We start from the raw sequence: 22075 nt of genomic DNA, 5'->3' as shown, positions 1-22075 counted from the left end.
GTGGCATCAACATCAAGTCATCCATTGCATTTCCTTCCCTCAGCTCATAACTTCCACTCACAAGTCCAGGGTTACATTTGGCTCTTCCACTTAATCCCTTTCTGTTGCCACAGCTGCTATGTAACTGCTATTCAAAATTATGCTCTATTTCTGCGAAATCATTCTTATTGTCTTTATCAACTCTGAATTTCTCTTTAGAACTCTGGAAATATATGAAAACATTAAAAATATTTTTAATTTTGTCTTTCAAATACAATAAAATTCTGATATATGATGTTAAGATAATTCAATCACTAGACAAACGATCTCTGTTTACATAATACATACTTTGTAAAGAGGTTTCGCTGAATTTTTCTTTAGTGAGGTGAGTTTCAACTGTTCTAAAAACAGTAAATTAGCTCATTACTTGTGTGTGAATCTAAAGTATGTTCTTTATGAGATTGTCTGTAAGTCAAAAACAAAAAACTTAGGCAGATGGTTGTTAAAAATAATGCTAACTAACAGAAGCACTGAGCAGTACACTTTCATTTACCTTAACATCTGCTCAGTTTCAATTAGTTTAGTATAGGGAGGGTATGGGGGACTTTTGGGATAGCATTGGAAATGTAATTGAGGAAAATACGTAATAAAATATATTTAAAAAAATTAGTTTAGTATAAAGGGCCCATTAATCAATTCATTAGATTGGTCAAGGCAAGACATTTGAACTACACAATAGGATTTTTAAAGTAGTTGGTTTTACTGTTCTTGATAATCCCACCTCACACACACACACACACACACACACACACACACACAGAGTAGAGTATTCTGGATATTGGATTTCCTCTCCATAATCCTGTAAAATTTACTGTTCACAATCTGCAATGTTTTCAAAACTATGTATTAAACATGGCCAATTAGAGCTATCTGAGAAACTCTTAAAAATTATTTGGGAACTTCAGGTGTTGCCAAGAACACTGATGTTTAACTATTTAAAAAGAAAATTCATATAAAAACACAACTTAACACACATGTTGAAAAAAACTCAAGTTAGAACTGAATGCTGTGCTTTCTCACCCATGACCAAGAAAAGAATTACAAGTAGTAATGCTGTGTCAAGAAGAAACTATGAACAGTGGGCTCGGGGAAGCTACACAGGACCACTGCACTACATGTATGTGCAGAATTCAGCATGTGCCAGCATGGAAAACTGTCTTGCACTGAGGTTTTCCAAGAGGTACAACGAGCCTGCCAAGAAACATCTGGTCTGTACTAACAACTTGCTGTCTTCAGTACAGGCCTTCATAATGTCAGTCACGCTGCTCTTGCAAAATCCCTTAGTGTAAAAGAGTTTTCGGTGCTGATAGGTAGGGCTATGATCGATGATGTGGGATTGAATCCATATGCACATTGAGTTTCATTTCATTGTCAAGAATTTGAACAAGTTGTTGCATGGATGGAAGATGTCCAGATTCCAGCTTAGACCACACTGGCACATCATTTAAAGTTATCTCAAATGCACCTGTTGACATACACTGGTTCTCAATCATGTTGCTCAGGAAGAAAACCATCATACATGCATAAACCTTATTTTCTTGGCCCCACTGCCAGATGCTAGGAGCTTGCATGCCGAAAAAAGCAAAAGGATCTTTGCCAACAATTATTAAGCCTATTAATACTAGTTTGAAGACTGACAGGAAAGATGCTATGTGTCTGTAAATTGGTTGAGGGAGATAATTCTCGCCTTCAATGCGGATGTCTGGATACCGCTGGCTAATAATCCGCATGTACTCCTCAAACACCCGCCTGTACCCTCAGGACACACAAATCTGGAACTTGAGCAGCGGCCCGGTGGCGTACTGCATCTTTAATCTCTTGCTGGGCACGCCGCCCAGGTTGGCAGAAGCCTCGCTGCGGACCACTGCCGACGCCGCCACCAGCAGAAGTAGCAGGAGCCTCATCGTAATTGAGACAGCCGCTCCGGCCGCCTTCAGACCCAGACTCTTCATTTTCATTAAATTCTAAAAAATCTTTAATTTTTTTCTTTATTTCTTCCTTGACCAAGTTATCATTGAGTAGAGCATTGTTCAGCTTCCACGTGTATATGTGCTTTCTGTTGCTTTTGTTGGTATTTAAGACCAGACTTAGTCTGTGGTTATGAGATAGGGTGCATGGGATTATTTCAATCTTCTCGTATCTGTTGAGACCTGTTTTGTGATGAATTATATGATCAGTTTTGGAGAAAGTATCATGAGTTGCTGAGAAGCAGCTTTATTCTTTTGCTTTAGGATGAAATGTTCTATAAGTATCTGTTAGATCCATTTGGTTCATACTTCTGTTAGTTTCACTATGTCTATGTTTAGTTTCTGTTTCCATGATCTGTCCATTGCTGAGAGTGGGATGTTGAAGTCTCCCATTATCATTGTGTGGGATGCGATGTATGCTTTGAGCTTTAGTAAAGTTTCTTTTATGAATGTGGCTGCCCTTTCATTTGGAGTGTAGATGTTAAGAATTGAGAGTTCACCTTGGTAGATTTTTTTTTCCATTGATGAGTATGAAGATGTCATTCCTTATCTTTTTTGATAACTTTTGCTTGAAAGTTGATTTAATTCAATAGTATAATGCCTACCCCAGCTTGTTTCTTGGGACCATTTGCTTTACTCTGAGGCAGTGTTTGTCTTTGTCACTGAGGTGAATTTCCTCAATGCCACAAAATGCTGAGTCCTATTTATGTGTCCAGTCTGTTAGTCCATGTCTTTTATAGGATAGTTGAGGCCATTGATATTAAGAGATATTAAGAAATAGTGACTGTTACTTTCAGTTATTTTTGGTGTTAGAGGTGGAATTATGTTTGTATAGCTTTCTTCTTTTGGGTTTGTTGAAAGATTATTTCATGCTTTTTTCTAGGGTATAGTTTCCCTCCTAGGGTGTGTTGTTGTTTTCCATCTATTATCCTTTTTTGGGCTGAATTTATGGAAAGATACTGTGTAAATTTGGTTTTGTTGTAGGGTATCTTTTTTCTCCATCTATGGTAATTGAGTGTTTGGTTGGGTATAGTAGCCTGGGCTGGCATTTGTGTTCTCTTAGTGTCTGTATAACCTCTGTCCAGGATCTTCTAGCTTGCATAGTCTCTGGTGAGAAGTCTGGTGTAATTCTGATAGGTCTGCCTTAATATGTTACTTGACCTTCTTCCCTTACTGATTTTAATATTCTTTGTTTAGCGCATTTGGTGTTTTGATTATTATGTGATGGGAGGCTTCTTGTATGTTCATGTGCATCTCTTTCTTTAGGTTAGGGAAGTTTTCTTCTATAATGTTGTTGAAGATATTTACTGGCCCTTTAAGTTGAGAATCGTCACTCTAGTCTATACCTATAGTCCTTAGGTTTTTTTCCTTCTCATTGTATCTTGGATTTCCTGGATAATTTTTTTTTTTTTTACATTTATCGATATTAGAATTTAATGTTGTGGACCACATGACCCCACCCCACCCCATCCCACACTCTCCCAGGCAAGGTTTGAAATAACACTTGTTGAATGGTCCAAGGAGCACATGTGGTTGGACAATGAATGTCACCTTGCTCTTTTCAAGACAGAGAGAGCCCGGAAAGCCTGGCAGATAAGCCAGGAGAGGTGATGCCACTATTACCTAACCAGGTCAGCAGTGTGCTCTACTGTGCCCACTGGACCCTGTAGTCTTCAGGGTCCTGCTTCCTCTTGGTTGAAGCTACTCCTGTAAATGGCTACCCACAAAACTGAGTTGCTGATTCTGAGAACAATCCCTTGTTATGTGAATTAACACCAAGCAGGCCTTCAGTGTGATATGCATCTTCTGACATCTAGGTTACCAGGCCAGTATTAGCATGGGTTAATAGGAAAAAAGCTATGATTATTAAGGGGATTATTTGGCAATAGGAAAAGCAGTAAGCATGCTTTGATTTCAGCCTCCTCTCCCTAGGGCCCACACATTTTTTTTTTTTGATTTTTAATATTTTTATTACATATTTTCCTCAATTACATTTCCAATGCTATCCCAAAAGTCCCCCATAGCGCCCCCCACTTCCCTACCCACCCATTCCCATTCTTTTGGCCCTGGCATTCCCCTATATTGGGGCATATAAAGTTTGCAAGTCCAATGGGCCTCTCTTTCCATTGATGGCCGACTAGGCCATCTTTCGATACATATGCAGCTAGAGACAAGAGCTCCGGGGTTCTGGTTAGTACATCATGTTGTTCCAACAATAGGGTTGCAGATCCCTTTAGCTCCTTGGGTACTTTCTCTAGCTTCTCCATTGGGAGCCCTGTGATACATCCAATAGCTGACTGTGAACATCCACTCCTGTGTTTGCTAGGCCCCGGCATCGTCTCACAAGAGACAGCTATATTTGGGTCCTTTCAGCAAAATCTTGCTAGTGTATGCAATGGTGTCAGCGTTTAGAAGCTGATTATGGGACGGATCCCTGGATACGGCAGTCTCTAAATGGTCCATCCTTTCATCACAGCTACGAACTTTGTCTCTGTAACTCCTTCCCTGGGTGTTTTGTTCCCAATTCTAAGAAGGTGCACAGTGTCCACACTTTGGTCTTCATTCTTCTTGAGTTTCATGCGTTTATCAAATTGTATCTTATATCTTGGGTATCCTAAGTTTTGGGCTAATATCCACTTATCAGTGAATACATATTGTATGAGTTCTTTTGTGATTGTGTTACTTCACTCAAGATGATGCCCTCCAGGTCCATCCATTTGGCTAGGAATTTCATAAATTCATTCTTTTTAATAGCTGAGTAGTACTCCATTGTGTAAATGTACCATAATTTCTGTATCCATTCCTCTGTTGAGGGACATCTGGGTTCTTTCCAGCTTCTGGCTATTATAAATAGGGCTGCTATGAACATAGTGGAGCATGTGTCCTTTTTACCGGTTGGGACATCTTCTGGATATATGCCCAGGAGAGGTATTGCTGGATCCTCCGGTAGTACTATGTCCAATTTTCTGAGGAACCGCCAGACTGATTTCCAGAGTGGTTGTACAAGCTTGCAATCCCACCAACAATGGAGGAGTGTTCCTCTTTCTCCACATCCTCACCAGCATCTGCTGTCACCTGAATTTTTGATCTTAGCCATTCTGACTGGTGTGAGGTGGAATCTCAGGGTTGTTTTGATTTGCATTTCCCTGATGATTAAGGATGTTGAACATTTTTTCAGGTGTTTCTCTGTCATTCGGTATTCCTCAGGTGAGAATTCTTTGTTCAGTTCTGAGCCCCATTTTTTAATGGGGTTATTTGACTTTCTGGAGTCCACCTTCTTGAGTTCTTTATATATATTGGATATTAGTCCCTTATCTGATTTAGGATAGGTGAAGATCCTTTCCCAATCTGTTGGTGGTTTTTTTGTCTTATTGATGGTGTCTTTAGCCTTGCAGAAGCTTTGTAGTTTCATGAGGTCTCACTTGTCAATTCTCGATCTTACAGCACAAGCCATTACTGTTCTATTCAGGAATTTTTCCCCTGTGCCCATATCTTCAAGGCTTTTCCCCACTTTCTCCTCTATAAGTTTCAGTGTCTCTGGTTTTATGTGAACTTCCTTGATCCACTTAGACTTGACCTTAGTACAAGGAGATAGGAATGGATCGATTCGCATTCTTCTACATGTTAACAACCAGTTGTGCCAGCACCATTTGTTGAAAATGCTGTCTTTCTTCCACTGGATGTTTTTAGCTCCCTTGTCGAAGATCAAGTGACCATAGGTGTGTGGGTTCATTTCTGGGTCTTCAATTCTATTCCATTGGTCTATTTGTCTGTCACTATACCAGTACCATGCAGTTTTTATCACAATTGCTCTGTAGTAGAGCTTTAGGTCCGGCATGGTGATTCCACCAGAGGTTCTTTTATCCTTGAGAAGAGTTTTTGCTATCCTAGGTTTTTTGTTATTCCAGATGAATTTGCAGATTGCACTTTCTAATTCGTTGAAGAATTGATTTGGAATTTTGATGGGGATTGCATTGAATCTGTAGATTGCTTTTGGCAAGATAGCCATTTTTACAATGTTGATCTTGCCAATCCATGAGCATGGGAGATCTTTCCATCTTCTGAGATCTTCTATAATTTCTTTCTTCAGAGACTTGAAGTTTTTATTATACAGATCATTCACTTCCTTAGTTAGAGTCACGCCAAGGTATTTTATATTATTTGTGACTATTGAGAAGGGTGTTGTTTCCCTAATTTCTTTCTCAGCCTGTTTATTCTTTGTGTAGAGAAAGGCCATTGATTTGTTTGAGTTAATTTTATATCCAGCTACTTCACCGAAGCTGTTTATCAGGCTTAGGAGTTCTTTGGTGGAATTTTTAGGGTCACTTAGATATACTATCATATCATCTGCAAAAAGTGATATTTTGACTTCATCTTTTCCAATTTGTATCCCTTTGATCTCCTTTTGTTGTCGAATTGCTCTGGCTAGAACTTCAAGTACAATGTTGAATAGGTATGGAGAAAGTGGACAGCCTTGTCTAGTCCCTGATTTTAGAGGGATTGCTTCAAGCTTCTGACCATTTACTTTGATGTTGGCTACTGGTTTGCTGTAGATTGCTTTTATCATGTTTAGGTATGGGCCTTGAATTCCTGATCTTTCCAAGACTTTTATCATGAATGGGTGTTGGATCTTGTCAAATGCTTTTTCCGCATCTAACGAGATGACCATGTGGTTTTTGTCTTTGAGTTTGTTTATATACTGGATTACGTTGATGGATTTCCGTATATTGAACCATCCCTGCATCCCTGGGATGAAACCTACTTGGTCAGGATGGATGATTGTTTTGATGTGTTCTTGGATTCGGTTAGCAAGAACTTTATTGAGGATTTTTGCATCAATATTCATAAGGGATATTGGTCTGAAGTTTTCTATCTTTGTTGGGTCTTTTTGTGGTTTAGGTATCAGAGTAATTGTGGCTTCATAGAATGAGTTGGGTAGAGTACCTTCTGTTTCTATTTTGTGGAATAGTTTGTGAAGAACTGGGATTAGATCTTCTTTGAAGGTCTGATAGAACTCTGCACTAAACCCATCTGGTCCTGGGCTTTTTTTAGTTGGGAGACTATTAATGACTGCTTCTATTTCTTTGGGGGATATAGGGCTGTTTAGATCATTAACCTGATCTTGATTCAACTTTGGTACCTGGTATCTGTCTAGGAACTTCTCCATTTCATCCAGGTTCTCCAGTTTTGTTGAGTATATCCTTTGGTAGAAGGATCTGATGGTGTTTTGGATGTCTTCAGGATCTGTTGTTATGTCTCCTTTTTCATTTCTGATTTTGTTAATTAGGATGCTTTCCCTGTGCCCTCTAGTGAGTCTGGCTAAGGGTTTATCTATCTTGTTGATTTTCTCAAAGAACCAGCTCCTTGATTGGTTGATTCTTTGAATAGTTTTTCTTGTTTCCACTTGGTTGATTTCACCCCTGAGTTTGATTATTTCCTGCTGTCTACTCCTCTTGGGTGAATTTGCTTCCTTTTGTTCTAGTGCTTTTAGGTGTGTTGTGAAGCTGCTAATGTGTGCTCTCTCTAGTTTCCTTTTGGAGGCACTCAGAGCTATGAGTTTTCCTCTTAGAAATGCTTTCATTGCGTCCCATAAGTTTGGGTATGTTGTGGCTTCATTTTCATTGAACTCTAAAAAGTCCTTAATTTCTTTCTTTATTCCTTCCTTGACCAAGGTATCATTGAGAAGAGTGTTGTTCAGTTTCCACGTGAAGGTTGGCTTTCTATTATTTATTTTGTTATTGAAGATCAGCCTTAGTCCATGGTGATCTGATAGGATGCATGGGACAATTTCAATATTTTTATATCTGTTGAGGCCTGCTTTGTGACCAATTATGTGGTCAATTTTGGAGAAGGTACCATGAGGTGCTGAGAAGAAGGTATATCCTTTTGTTTTAGGATAGAATGTTCTGTAGATATCTGCCAGATCCATTTGATTCATAATTTCTCTTAGTTTCACTGTGTCCCTGTTTAGTTTCTGTTTCCATGATCTGTCCATTGGTGAAAGTGGTGTGTTGAAGTCTCCCACTATTATTGTATGAGGTGCAATGTGTGCTTTGAGCTTTACTAAAGTTTCTTTAATGAATGAGGCTGCCTTTGTATTTGGAGCATAGATATTCAGGATTGATAGTTCCTCTTGGAGGATTTTACCTTTGATGAGTATGAAGTGTCCCTCCCTGTCTTTTTTAATGACTTTGGGTTGGAAGTCAATCTTATCAGATATTAGAATGGCTACTCCAGCTTGTTTCTTCATGCCATTTGCTTGGAAAATTGTTTTCCAGCCTTTCATTCTGAGGTAGTGTCTATCCTTTTCTCTGAGATGAGTTTCCTGTAAGCAGCAAAATGTTGGGTCTTGTTTGTGTAGCCAGTTTGTTAGTCTATGTCTTTTTATCGGGGAGTTGAGTCCATTGATATTAAGAGATATTAAGGAAAAGTAATTGTTGTTTCCTGTTATTTTTGTTGTTAAAGTTGGCATTTTGTTCTTGTGGCTGTCTTCTTTTAGGTTTGTTGAGGGATTACCTTCTTGTTGTTTCTAGGGCGTGGTTCCTGTCCTTGTATTGGTTTTTTTCTGTTATTATCCTTTGAAGGGCTGGATTCGTGGAGAGATAATGTGTGAATTTGGTTTTGTCGTGGAATACTTTGGTTTCTCCATCTATGTTAATTGAGAGTTTGGCTGGGTATAGTAGCCTGGGCTGGAATTTGTGTTCTTTTAGTGTCTGTATAACATCTGTCCAGGATCTTCTGGCTTTCATAGTCTCTGGTGAAAAATCTGGTGTAATTCTGATAGGCTTGCCTTTATATGTTACTTGGCCTTTTTCTCTTACTGCTTTTAGTATTCTATCTTTATTTAGAGCATTTGTTGCTCTGATTATTATGTGTCGGGAGGTATTTCTTTTCTGGTCCAGTCTATTTGGAGTTCTGTAGGCTTCTTGTATGTTCATGGGCATCTCTTTCTTTAGATTTGGGAAGTTTTCTTCTATAATTTTGTTGAAGATGTTTGCTGGTCCTTTGAGTTGAAAATCTTCATTCTCATCCACTCCTATTATCCGTAGGTTTGGTCTTCTCATTGTGTCCTGTATTTCTTGGATGTTTTGAGTTATGATCTTTTTGCATTTTACATTTTCCTTGATTGTTGTGCCGATGTTCTCTATGGAATCTTCTGCACCTGAGATTCTCTCTTCCATCTCTTGTATTCTGTTGCTGATGCTCGTATCTATGGTTCCAGATTTCTTTCCTAGGGTTTCTATCTCCAGTGTTGCCTCATTTTGGGTTTTCTTTATTGTGTCTACTTCCCTTTTTAGGTCTAGTATGGTTTTGTTCATTTCCATCATCTGTTTGGATGTGTTTTCCTGTTTTTCTGTAAGGACTTCTACCTGTTTGATTATGTTATCCTGTTTTTCTTTAAGGATTTGCAACTCTTTAGCAGTGTTCTCCTGCAATTCTTTAAGGGATTTTTGTGCTTCCTCTTTATTGTCTTCTGCCTGTTTAGCAGTGTTCTCCTGCATTTCTTTAAGTGTGTTATTAAAGTCCTTCTTGAAGTCCTCTATCATCATCAGGAGATATGCTTTTAAATCCGTGTCTAGCTTTTCCGGTGTGTTGGGGTGCCCTGGACTGGGCGAAGTGGGGGTGCTGGGTTCTGATGATGGTGAGTGGTCTTGGTTTCTGTTAGTAAGATTATTACGTTTACCTTTCGCCATCTGGTAATCTCTGGGGTTAGTTGTTATCGTTGTCACTGTTTAAAGATTGGAGCAGAAGCTGTGTTCCACTCACCAGCAGTCTCTAAATCCTGCGGCGGGGGTCGTGGGTAGCTGACGGTACCCCGGTGCTGGTCCAGCCGGAAGAGGCCTGTGGTCCTACTCAGGCCGGTTTTCTGCTTCCCTAACTAATGCAGTCTCTGGTCCCGCGTGCAATTGGATTGGAGCAGAAGCTGTGTTCCACTCTCTAGAAGTATTAAGATCCTGTGGTGGGTGTTGTGGGTAGCTGGTGAGTGTCAGCCGACCCTGTGCCCCAGCTGCCCCGGTGCTTTTCTGACCGGAAGAGGGTTGTGGCCCTATGTAGGCCGGATTTCTCTCTCCCCAACCAGAGCAGTCTCAGGTCCCGCGTGATTGGACTGGAGCAGAAGCTGTGTTCCACTCACCAGCAGTCCCAAAATCCTGCGGCGGGGGTCGTGGGTAGCTGGCGGGTGTCAGGCAACCCTGCGCTCCTGCTACCCCGGCGCTGATCCGGCCGGATGAGGCCTGTGGCCCTACTCAGGCCGGTTTCTGCTTCCCTAACTAATGCAGTCTCAGGTCCCGCGCAATTGGATTTGAGCAGAAGCTGTGTTCCACTCACCAGCAGTCCCAAAATCCTGCGGCGGGGGTCGTGGGTAGCTGGCGGGTGTCAGGCAACCCTGCGCTCCCGCTACCCCGGCACTGATCCAGCCAGATGAGGCCTGTGGTCCTACTCAGGCCGGTTTCTGCTTCCCTAACTAATGCAGTCTCAGGTCCCGCGCAATTGGATTGGAGCAGAAGCTGTGCTCCACTCACCAGAAGTCTTAAGATCCTGTGGCGGGTGTTGTGGGTAGCTGGCGAGTGTCAGCAGACCCTGCGCCCCAGCTGCCCCGGTGCTTTTCTCTCTAGGAAATCTTGAGAGCCTCAGATGATAGAAAGTATTGAAGCAGGTAAAAAACAATCTGCTGAGTGCTGTTACATCAAGAAGCAGAATTTATTAATGACCCAAAGGCAAAATTGCAGGTTATAAAGAGCTTTTCTTCAGCAGATCACACTGTATGATTTTAAAAAAAAGAATTGTTGTTTTTCTTTATGTATATGTGTACACTGTAGCTGACTTCAGATATACCAGACAAGGGTATCAAATCCCACTGTAGATGGGTTTTAGCCTCCAAGTGGTTGCTGGAAATTGAACTCAGGGCCTGTGGAAGAACAGCCAGTGCTCTTAACTACTGCGACATCTCTCCAGTTCATAATGTATATTTTCAAAACTCTATTTGAAAGTTGTAATCTTTACCAAGTAGACAGTAACATACATATCTGAACACTTTTGTAGGTTCAGTTGTTCTCTTAAACTCTTCCAAGGTATTTATCTTTAAATTTATAACAGAGATGAGAGATGGCTCAGTGGTTAAGAGCATCAGCTTCTCTTCCAGAGAACCCAGAACAGAGTCCAGGACTCACTTGGAGGCTTACAACTATAAGTTCATTTCCAGGGAATCTGTTACTTTCTTCCAGACATGCACATACTTCACAAATATACATGGAAGTAAAACATTGTACGTGTTAAAGAAAAGAATAAATTAGATATCAATTCTCAGTGAAAGACTTCTCACTTAGGATTTGTTTCTGAGTCCAACCCTTGGGTTATTTTGGGGACTCAATCCCTCTGTAGAGCTTCTGTTATTCAAAATATGAAGAGTTGGTTGTTACAACACCCAGCCCATCGTTGAGCACATTCTCAGAGAATATATTTTTCTGTCACTCTTTTAATTATTTGTAGGGAAATAAACTGAAAAACAGACCATTGTGTTATGTGAAATAAGGCAATCTCACACAGATAAACATGACACATATTCTCATATATGGAATCTGGTGGGGAAATTCACAAACCCAATGGGGAGACTCTGAGACATGTGTGAGAAATGGATGTGGCAGAGTGATACAGTAGGGAATTATGGGCAAATGTCATGAAAGCCATGCTTGTGTATGCAACTAAATTCATAATACAATATACAGATAGGATGTGCATCTGCCAATAAGACCTCATAAAGCTTCAATGAATCAACACAATCATCACTACTACCAAATCCCAAATTGGACTAAATACACTAAACATATAATGTTTTCTATTATATTCAAGTATGTCATAAATCACCACCAAAGCATTACATTCCAGTAACCTGTTAGTATGTCCATAATTTAACAACACCACAAATATATGTTAGGTAATTGTTGGGTAAAGTGTAAATGCAAATGAACACATAGCTCCAGTATTCAAAGGAACATTAGATATGTACTCTTCACTACACTGCATATGCTGTATGAGATTTAACTGTAATGAAAGTGCAGATAGTTTAGGTAGAAACAGAAGTAACAATAACAATAAACAAGTAAATATATAAGCAAATAAAAGTAGGAAAATAGTGAGAATATTATGAGCTAAAGACAAGATTTGGTACAAAAAAAAGAAAGATACAATTTAGTTATCTGGAAAGAAAAATAGGAGAAAAGAAATCTGAAGGAAAACAGTGCAAGTCTAAGGCAGGATAGACTGGGGAAGAGGATCAGTGTGAAGCTCATCATACCTCCCTCTGCCTCTGAGCACTGAGCACTGGGAGCCCTTCAGGGCAGTGTGAATCCCACAGATAGGATGTGTCTTGGAAAAGCTGCCTAGCAGGAGGCATGGCTAAATCAAGAACAGGATGACAGGACTCTTCCTCCCAGTGGACATGGACCAGCTTGTCACCCAAGGCATCAATGAGCTTGTTACTGCGCATTACTTAGATATGCTCAGGGGAAAACATTGCTCACCCAGATAATTTTAGCATTCTAAGAGTGCAAAATATATTTCTGAATATGTGCATTTCCCCAAGATGATCTATATCAGAAAGTAAACTTGAGGAGTGAAGAAGTCATTAAAAGTTTGAAAACAGTGGTGGGAATTATCACAGCTGTTAGAATAAAAGCTGAACTCCAAGCAGAGCCTCAAAAACACTCAAACAGTTCCACTGGAGACCACTGTGCCTTGTGTTCTTACACTGTGTTTTAAGGTTCCATGGAGAATACAAAGGCACACTTGGAGTTTTATTTTGACCACATAGTGCATGGATTAGTCATCGTTGTATTATATCTTTGCCTACCAATAAAGTTTGACTCTAAGAGTGCTCAGTTTTGCGAAACACACACTAGTCAATCTGCCTTCCAAATATTTATGCTTATACCCACAGACAAGTCTCAGTTCTGCCCAGATCACAAAAACTTCTCATCAGAGGTCAATATTTAACACAGAGAGATTCACAAGTATTCAAAGTGCTTGGAATAACTGTCCATTAATTCTGGGTACCTAAACATGACATTTACTATATCGTCTTCAAGACCCAGGGACACTGGGAGAAGAGAGCAAAATTCTAAGGTCCAAAGGAACAATGTTATGAAATGCTGTCTCCTGGATATGACAACCATGATCATCCCATAGTGGTGATCAACAACTCAAGACCTGAATAGAAAAAAACACAGCAAAAAGGAGGGGTGGCTGTATGTAGAGAGTCCCTTTATTCCCAGTACTTGGGAGGTAGGGGCAGGGGCAGGGGCAGGGGCAGGGGCAGGGGCAGGGGCAGGGGCAGGGGCAGGGGCAGGGGCAGGGGCAGGGGCAGAGGCTGAGAGCTCTTTAAGTTCAAAGCCAGCCTGCTCTAAATAGCAAGTCGAAGTCCAGCTAATGCTGTGATGAGACTGTTTTCGTTCTTTCTTTTTTATTTTTTAAAGTAATGGAAATAGGGTCAATGGGAATGAGAAGGGGATTATAGAAGGCAGTAGGAAGTATACAAACACAATGATGATATACATGATGGAAAGACAGAAAGTTTACACAATTACAAAAGGGCTGAGGTGGTGCACATCTTTAATTACCTCAGTCTGAAGGCAGAGGCGGGTAGGTCTCTGAAGCCAGCATGGTCCACAGAGTCAAATCCAGGATTGCCAGGATTGACAGAGAAACACTGTCTTGAACAGACAAAATGAACAAACACCACCACCACCACCCTGTGGGGCATTGGGCTATACACAGGCAGTCTGGTCTCCAGTCGAGCTGAGATGTTGAACCCCAGGAGCTGGTGGTGATAATTCACCTACATGGGATGGAAGGAGTTCCCTCATGCTCCTGGAACTCTGGCTCCTGTCTAAGTTACTGCCCCCTCAGCCCCCACAAGAGAAGCATGGTTAGTAGTCATGTAGGCAATGTCCCAAGCTTCTGACCATCAGGATAGACTCCTCCTCAGTTACCTAGCAACAGTAAAGACCATAAGAGGGGCTGCTTGGCCCCACCTCACTCTCTTGCTCTTTCTCCTCTCACTCCTCTTCTCTCTCTACCTCTTACTCTCTAGCCTTTCTTCTCTATCTCCTTTTCCCCCCCTCTCTTCTTGGCCATGGATGATCTCTCTCTCTCTCTTTCTACCTTCTCTCTTTCTCCTGCCTTTCTATAATAAAGCTCTAAAACCATAGACTATCTTTGCTAATCAAAGCCTGCTGTGCACAGACTCTCACCTGTGTGGGAACCTGTCCCCCTAAGCCCCCTCTCCTATAACCCTGGGGCGACAGGGTGTTTCCAGCCCCCTCCCCCAGGTCAGGGGCTGCCTCTTGTCCACCCCTCATTGAGTGGGATCAGTGACTTAGATGCTCACCTGGGGCTGAGTGGAAAGCATCTGGCAGCCCTCACATGTCCACCTGCCCATGGCATAGCAGGAACTCTGGCCGGATGTGGGCTATCCTCTCTTCCCCCTCTTTCTCCCTTTTAGTTCTCACAACCCCCAAATTATAAAACCTTACATGCTTCAGGTGCATTTCTAAGCTTTTTTTTTTTTTTTGACAGAGTTTCTCTATGGAGTTCTGTCTGTCTGTTCTTGAGGTTACTCTGTAGACCAGGCTGGACTCCAACTCACAGAGATCTTCCTTTCTCTCTGCCTCTGTCTTCAAAGTACTGGAGTTAAAGTTGTATACCATCACACCTGTCTCATAATTAAATTATTAATTTGATATTTCTCCAAAGTATTTTTTGAACATAGCATAGGCCTTTATTACAGACACATTCTCAAACAATGTTGGAAAAGGTCCACTCAGGCAGATGTGGTGGAGACCACTCTGTTTCCATATCCATTTTCCCTTGATTAAGCACCTAGGCCAGCTTTGCTTACCTCACAAAGGTGCCTTACCCAAGTAATCACACAACATCAAGGACAGTCTGTTGTTTTTATGGCAAGGACAGTTTTAATTCTCAGCAGGATCCCAACCTCCATCACTATTTATACAGATGTTTGCTGAGTTTCAGGGACCACATAAATGCTTTTCTGGGTGAGGGAGCGGCTGTAGGTCACTGGGGAACTAGGTGAGAATGTCTTGAACATGGAGCATCATAGCTTCATGCAGTCCTCTATTCCCCTGATGGTGGTTCCGTTTTTTGCTTCTTCCCTTTGGATGTCCAGGCACTGCTGCACTTCAAGGGCATGGGATCTGATGTGCTTTTCTCAGGGGTCATACATCTGGCATCATCCTATTGAACAAAATGTTTCAGATTACATTTAAGATATCAAATTAGAGGTTCAATAGAGAGGGGAAATGCAGATTCAGTTTAGCAGAGATTCTGTGGAGTGTATGGTGAAGAAGTAATGTGTGGCCTCCCTTCCCCCAGCCTGGAACCTGCTTGCTCAAAGGTGGAGCTACGTGCTCATTCGTCCTGCCACGCCCACTGCTGGAACCTGCCTTTGCTGCCTGGAGGCACACACGTGTTCATCCTGCTACTGGACCCTGAGTTACTTGGCGGGATATTGGGTTCCCTCCCCCTTCCTTTATAACTGAGTGTCTGGAAATAGTAAAATTGAGCTTTGATCAGGATTTGTCTTAGCTCCATTCTTTCTTCCGCCCCGTCTAGATTCCTCTCTTTTCAGCGAACTGCCATTCTCAGTTGAACCGTTCGTGTTGTGGACTGCGGGCAGGCCGCAACAGTAATGCCCATCAGGGTCATATAGGTTTTTAGCTTAGTGTACAGAGAGCATCGGGAATAGTAACTGGCCAAGGTGTGAATGAACTATGAGGAGTATACTGATGGTATTTACTTGTTGAACCTGATTCCTAGTTTTATAAACTATGTCACACACACACACACACACACACACACACACACACACACACACCCCAGGAGCTGGAGAGATGGCTCAGTGATTAAGAGAACTGACCACTCTTCTAGAGGACCAGGGTTCAATTTACAGTACTCACAAGGTAGCTCTCAAATGCCCATATTTCCAATTCCAAGGAATCTGACACTCTTACATATATGTAGGCAAACTATCCATGAGTATAAAATAAAGATAAACAAGACCAAGCAAAGCAAAGCAAAACAAAACAAAATACCCCCTCAGAACAATATACAAATTGGATGTTTGTTGTACTCTTAGAGTGAAGTCCTTAATAGTTAACTAGGTTTAGAGTATCAGGTGTGAATTTCCTCTACTGAGCAGAACTTAAGTCCAGTTGGACAGCAGTTGGTTACCTTTAAAGCAGACATATCCCTGTTGCACCCTTGTGTATTTATTTTTGTGAAGGTATTTCCTTTTTATTTCCACTTAAACTCCCTCTCCTTCCTTGTGTTCCAGTCTGTGAATGGCTAATGCTTGAATTTCAGGGTATGTTTCCAGTGGGAGAAGGGTAGAGGAAACCTCATGACATACAAAAACATAACCTGAATCTCTTCATGGCTGAGAATTCTGCCCTTTTTCATGGGTGCTTCCTGTTGTATATGCCGTGATGCTCCTCACTCGCTGTTTGTAGAGGAGACAAGTGCAGCATACAGCACTACAGAGGAAGGAGCCTGGAGATGGCAGAAGCTCATTCAAGCAATGCTCTTTCCATTTCCAGGAGCCTCCAGGATGCAAGCCACTCCTGAGGACATGGTTCTGTGGCTGCTTCTGTGGCAGACACGGTATGAAGAAAGCCCACTCTGCCCTTCACTGTCAGGAAAGCACTGTGCTCTAAAGGCAAAGGGCATGTGGTCCGGGAACAGACTGGGCCCCTCTATAGCGCACAGTATGGGAGGCATGCATGGCTTGGTTCCACAGAGACAGATTGGGGCCTAGACAGATTACAGTGTAATCAGGAAGAGTGTACATCATTATGATGGTTGCTGATTTGCATCAAAGATGTGATACTGTCAAGGCCACAATGGCTGAAAGTGGTACCAACATGCTGCAGGCAGAGAAGTGAGTGCCAACATGTGTGTGAACAGAGGACGATCTGTGAGTGCCTTAGCCAAGAGTTCACAGCTTCACAGGAAGCTCCACAGTGTCTGGAAAGCTTCTCTTGGGACAGTGTCTCCCATGGAGGCTTCGAGGTACTTACACAGCGTGTTTCTGTGTCCACTCCCTTGCTAGTCTTTCACTCTGTCACCCTTGTTGGTATAGGCACTTTCTGGCACAACCCTGGGTCATCAGAGTTGGGGCTTGCAGAGCAGATGAACAGATGGACAAGAGACCTAGGAAGAAAAGAAATGGTCAGTCAGCTGAGGCCCTGAGGTTGTGGGTTCCTTGTGGGCCCAGTGAACTTCTTGAAGTACAATTTCTGCTTCCCTCAACACTCCAATTTAAGGATTCTGATCAAGTCATGGTAATATTTGATTTTAAAATACCAGCAGGAAACACATTACAGGGATTTCTTAGCATTACTGTTCTAGGACACCTCCTTCCTCTATGTGGGTCTGACTTTTACTTCTCTCCTTCACTGAAACCCCTGTAATCTTAGTTCTCCCACTCTTCCAAATCCTCAGTCTGGCCAACACTACACATCTTTAGTGGCCCAGAAGACTTCGATTATTGGCAAGAAAACATGAACTCAGAATGCTGAAGTTAGAGACTCTGAACCAGGACTGAATGGCAACTACATCCCTCCACTCCATGCTTCTGTTCTCTCTTTTGTTGGAGACAATGTCAGAGGACTTGGACAAAGGACGTGATTTACCAATGTCCTGACCACCGATTCCTACAGATAAAGCTACCCATGGGAAAGGCAGGTTCCATTAACAAAGGCACTCAAGTCTCCTGATGTTCGGAAGCCTGACACTCCAGGGCTGTGGACATCCCTCCACAGCACGCACAGCTGCTTGTTCTTCCTCAAGTGCCCGTGCTGCTATTCCCCTTTCCTCTGTCTTTCTGATTCCCTGTGTAAGATGCCACTAACCTTAGAGACTGACAGACTCTGATGGCTGCCCCTGTCTTTCCTGGGTAGTGGAAAAGATACGGCTGTCTACCTAAAATATAACCCAGAAAAGAGCCAGTTTGGCAGAATATTAACCTGTTTCCTAGATGTGTCACCCTGAGAGAGTACACTGTGACCCCACACAACAGTGGTTCTTTCCTTCTGGATTTTCCATATCCTCCCCTGTGGACCTTTTCTAGCATTCCAAAGCATATCCTGCTATTGTCCCAATGCTCAACATCTTATTCTCCACTTTCCTGGGAATGGGTGACTTGTGTCCCATTCACCCACCCACCCTTACATGTACTCAATATTTGTTCCCCAGTACCTACAGTCTTTTTTTTTTTTTTTTTTTTTTGCCTTTATAAGGAGGCTTTATTGTTAATTATTTACCTTAATAGTCTCAGAAAGAAGAACAGATTAGATCAGTCCAACATGATTTGCAGTTGGCAAAATCTAGTGAAGCAAGTGTTCTGATTGCTAAGGATTTAATCTGGGTGCTTTTAATACTTAGCCATTTAACACTTTCAACATAATCCAGAACTATGCATCAGCCCCTCCTTTTCCCTTTACCACCACACCTACCGTCCTTCATTATGGAAATATCTTCATTAAATATGATTCCCAGAGGACAGGTTCCCTGGAGCATATAGCCATGAGGACAGTGCACAAAAAGAACACTGAAAATAAAACTCTGTATGATAATTTACTAATCTAAGGAAACAAAACCTTCCAATATATTAAGAAATAAAGCAGTTACAAATGCACTAGTAGGTCTGTGGAGGCTCTGGCAGAGTAACTGAGAACAGCCAGTTATTTACAAGAGATTTTTCCATATCCTCCCCTGTCGGTCTTTTCTAGCATTCCAAAGCATATCCTGCTATTGTTCCAATGCTCAACATCGTATGCTCCACTTTCCTGGGAGTGGGTGGCTTGTTGTCCCACCCACCCTTACATGTACTCAATATTTGTTCCCGAGTACCTACAGTCTTATAGCAAGTTTTGATTAGATTTTTTTGAGGCAGAGGTCTCTCCTAGGCTTCCTCCTCACTTTCCTGAGTGCTGTGATTATAGTGTGTGCCACCTTGGCCAGCTGAACTGAATTCTTAGTCTCATCCACTGATTTGATCATTATTCCTTGTTTAGGAAAAGGAAAGTTTCTTTACAGACTCTGGGATCAGGCCGTGTATCTGACCTTTCAGAGATGACTCACAGTCTGTGCTGGTCCCCTTAGGATGGATAAATGAGGGATGATAAAAGTTTAATATTTGCCTTCTATATTTTAGGAGAAAACGCAAGTAAAGTTGGCAGTGCCTTCTGTACCCATTTGACAGTTTGGAGCTTCACAGAGCAACTGACTACTGAGGGTTACTAGGGCATAGGTTCGATGCTTTACCGTGTCTTCTCCTTACAGTGTGGAGAAGGAGGGAGTCACAGGACTGGGCAGGGCTACATGACCTTGGGAAGCTGTTCTTCCTGAGCTTCCATGTCCACTAGTCACCAAGGAGGTATGTGAGACAAGCATGCTCAGTGTCTCTATGCTTGGGCACAGTCAATGCTGGGGACCACTGTGACCTCAGGATTCCAGGCAAATGCTGCCATTGCTGTTTGTATTAGGGAGGTAAATTTTGGTAGTGAATGCAACATTTGGGGGCTTGAGAGGATAATCTGTGGAGAAGTGGATGGAAAGTGGAGGAAAAAAGCACCTCCTTGGTAAGGACTGTCATTATTCTTCACCCACAGGTCCTGTGGAACACTGAACAGAAAGATCCCTCTGTAAGTCAGTCAGTGCCTTCTGGATCTGCTTCAAGGTCATGTGCCTGCAACTTGAGACTGGCTGACCCCTCGGGTGTGCCTCTTGGGTATATATATTTTTTTTCTTCTGGCTATTGTTGTGGCCTGTAGGCATTACAGCTGGGTAGAACTTTGATTGCTTTTCTCTCTTGGCAGTTTGCATAGAGCCTTCTGATACTATGAAAACAGTCCTCCAGGAAGAGGCTTCCAGGCCTCTGAATTGCATTGTGCCTTCAGCAACAGAGTCTTACCTTCAAGTATTGAAATGCAACAAATGACAACAACAGCCTTCATTGTTTGGGAAGTTTTTTCCCTGCCCCCTGGCCAACAACTGGAAGAAAGGTTTTCCATGTCTAGAACTAGGGTCTTTGTTGAATAGTCTGTTCTTCCCAGGGGAAGAGTATAATCCTCCTGTTTGTTTCAGACATCCTGAGCATTACGTATTTATCTGTCCACCTCCCCTTACATTATCCTCCTTCTCCTGTAAGTTCAAGTCCCTCCTACTCCCTCAGTTTTCCTCCTCAGTAGCTGTGTCCCACCATGTATCCTTCATGAGCTTCTTTTTTTTTTTTTTCTGTCAGGACCCTGACAACATTCTATTCTTTTGGATTTTTCACTTTCTTCAGGTTAGGTAGTCACATCTAAAGATCTGAGCAAAGATCCACAAATAAGAGAGAGCACACACCATTTGTGTTTCTTGGTGTAGATTAACCTCCTCAATATAATATTTTCCAGTTCTACTCTCTTCCCCCCATTGTCAATTTTTTTAAATAAGCTGATTAGAATTCTATTATGTATGTGCCACATTTTCAGTATCCACTCATTAGTTAAAGGACATATAGGTTTCTTCCATTTTCTACATGTTTTGAATATAACAACAGTGAACATAGTTGAGCATCTCTGTAGTAGGATATGGAGTCCTTTGGGTATATGCCATGAAGTGGTTAGGTAGGCTATGTGGTAGATTTATTTTTCACTCTTTGTTCTGTTTTGTTCTTTAGTTAATTAATTTATCTATTTACTTTACATCCAGAACACTTTCCCCTCCTATTATTCCTTCCACCATACCTTCTTCTCTTTCTCTCCAGAAAACGAGAGGTCTCCCATGGATATCTACTGACCTTGATATATCAAGTTGCAATAAGACTAGGGACATCTCTTACTGAGGCTAAATGAGGCAGCCCAGTTAGGGGAAAGGGTTGCAAAGGCATGCAAAAGAATCAGAGACAGGGCAATAGCCAGACAGTGGATGCGGCTGGCAGGACTGTGCTGAACAGCGTGGCCTGCATTGTGAAGGTGCAGCTGCCCGCCTACCTCAAGCAGCTTCTGTTCCCAACAGCATTACTGGGTTTGCCAGCCTCACCGTTTCAGACTGGCTCGGCTTACTGCCCTTCCTTGGGGGTACCTTCCTTCGTTTCTGGGTTTCCTTACAGTGTGCCCATTCTTCCTGAAGAAGAAGCAACAGAAGGATAGCTTGATCAATCTTAAGATACAAAAGGAAAATCCCAAGGTGGTGAAAGAGATAATAAAGATCTGTGTCTTACCAAAGCAGCTTCTTGTAGGTGCTAGCAGTCCAAGATATTTCCTGTCTGTGATGGATCCCATAATAAGCATAATGAATTGACAGGCGATAACGTGGATCATCCTGAAGAAGAAAGAAGTATAGCAGTAGCCATTTAAGATGAAACTCTGACATAATCTTTCCACATTTGTTATGCATTGGAAGTTTTCACTATCAGTACTGGTTGAATAATTATTTCTGCAAGTTATTTTCTTGCTACACTACTGCTTAAATTTGGTACTTTGCATATTCATTGATTTGTATAGAAATCAAATGGTCAGGTCTCATTCTGAAATCAAGTTTTATGTGTCTTTAAACAATAAAGTCAGAACTTCAGATTTTAATTAATTGGGAATTTAAAATTTGACTGTGGGCCAAAAGCTATTACTTTGTATATCAGTATTTCTATAGAATATATAGTTTTAAAAAATTCTCCTTTGTTCTGTTAGATGTATATTTATATTGTCTTGTACTGCTCATTTGAAGCCATTTGCCATTTTTTGGCCTTTTGTGAAACTCTGCTGCTTTTAGAAGAATTATGAAAAATACTTCCATCAAGAATAATTTGAGGCAATAAAACTCCTTGTTTTAAATATAAGTGGAGCAAAGAACCCCACATAAAACAAGAGACACTGAAATTTATAGAGGAGAAAGTGGGGAAAAGCCTCGAAGATATGGGCACAGGGGAAAAATTCATAAACAGTACAGCAATGGCTTGTGCTGTAAGATCAAGAATCGACAAATGTGACCTCATAAAATTGCAAAGCTTC

At 41.7% G+C, this 22075-nt stretch overlaps 2 pseudogenes; one reads left to right on the top strand and one right to left on the bottom strand.

Moving 5' to 3' along the window:
• Positions 1–1008: 1008 nt before the first annotated feature.
• Positions 1009–1979, bottom strand: LOC110297239 (thioredoxin reductase-like selenoprotein T pseudogene; annotated as a pseudogene).
• An 18974-nt stretch (positions 1980–20953) lies between these two features.
• LOC110297376 (CDGSH iron-sulfur domain-containing protein 2 pseudogene) lies at positions 20954–21410 on the top strand (annotated as a pseudogene).
• The last annotated feature ends 665 nt before the right edge of the window (positions 21411–22075 follow it).

The sequence above is a fragment of the Mus caroli genome, unplaced genomic scaffold (assembly GCF_978045245.1).
Source record: "Mus caroli unplaced genomic scaffold, Mus_caroli_1 scaffold_8, whole genome shotgun sequence".
In the NCBI taxonomy this organism is placed as follows: domain Eukaryota; kingdom Metazoa; phylum Chordata; class Mammalia; order Rodentia; family Muridae; genus Mus; species Mus caroli.
This window is presented reverse-complemented; position numbering and strand designations above follow the sequence as displayed.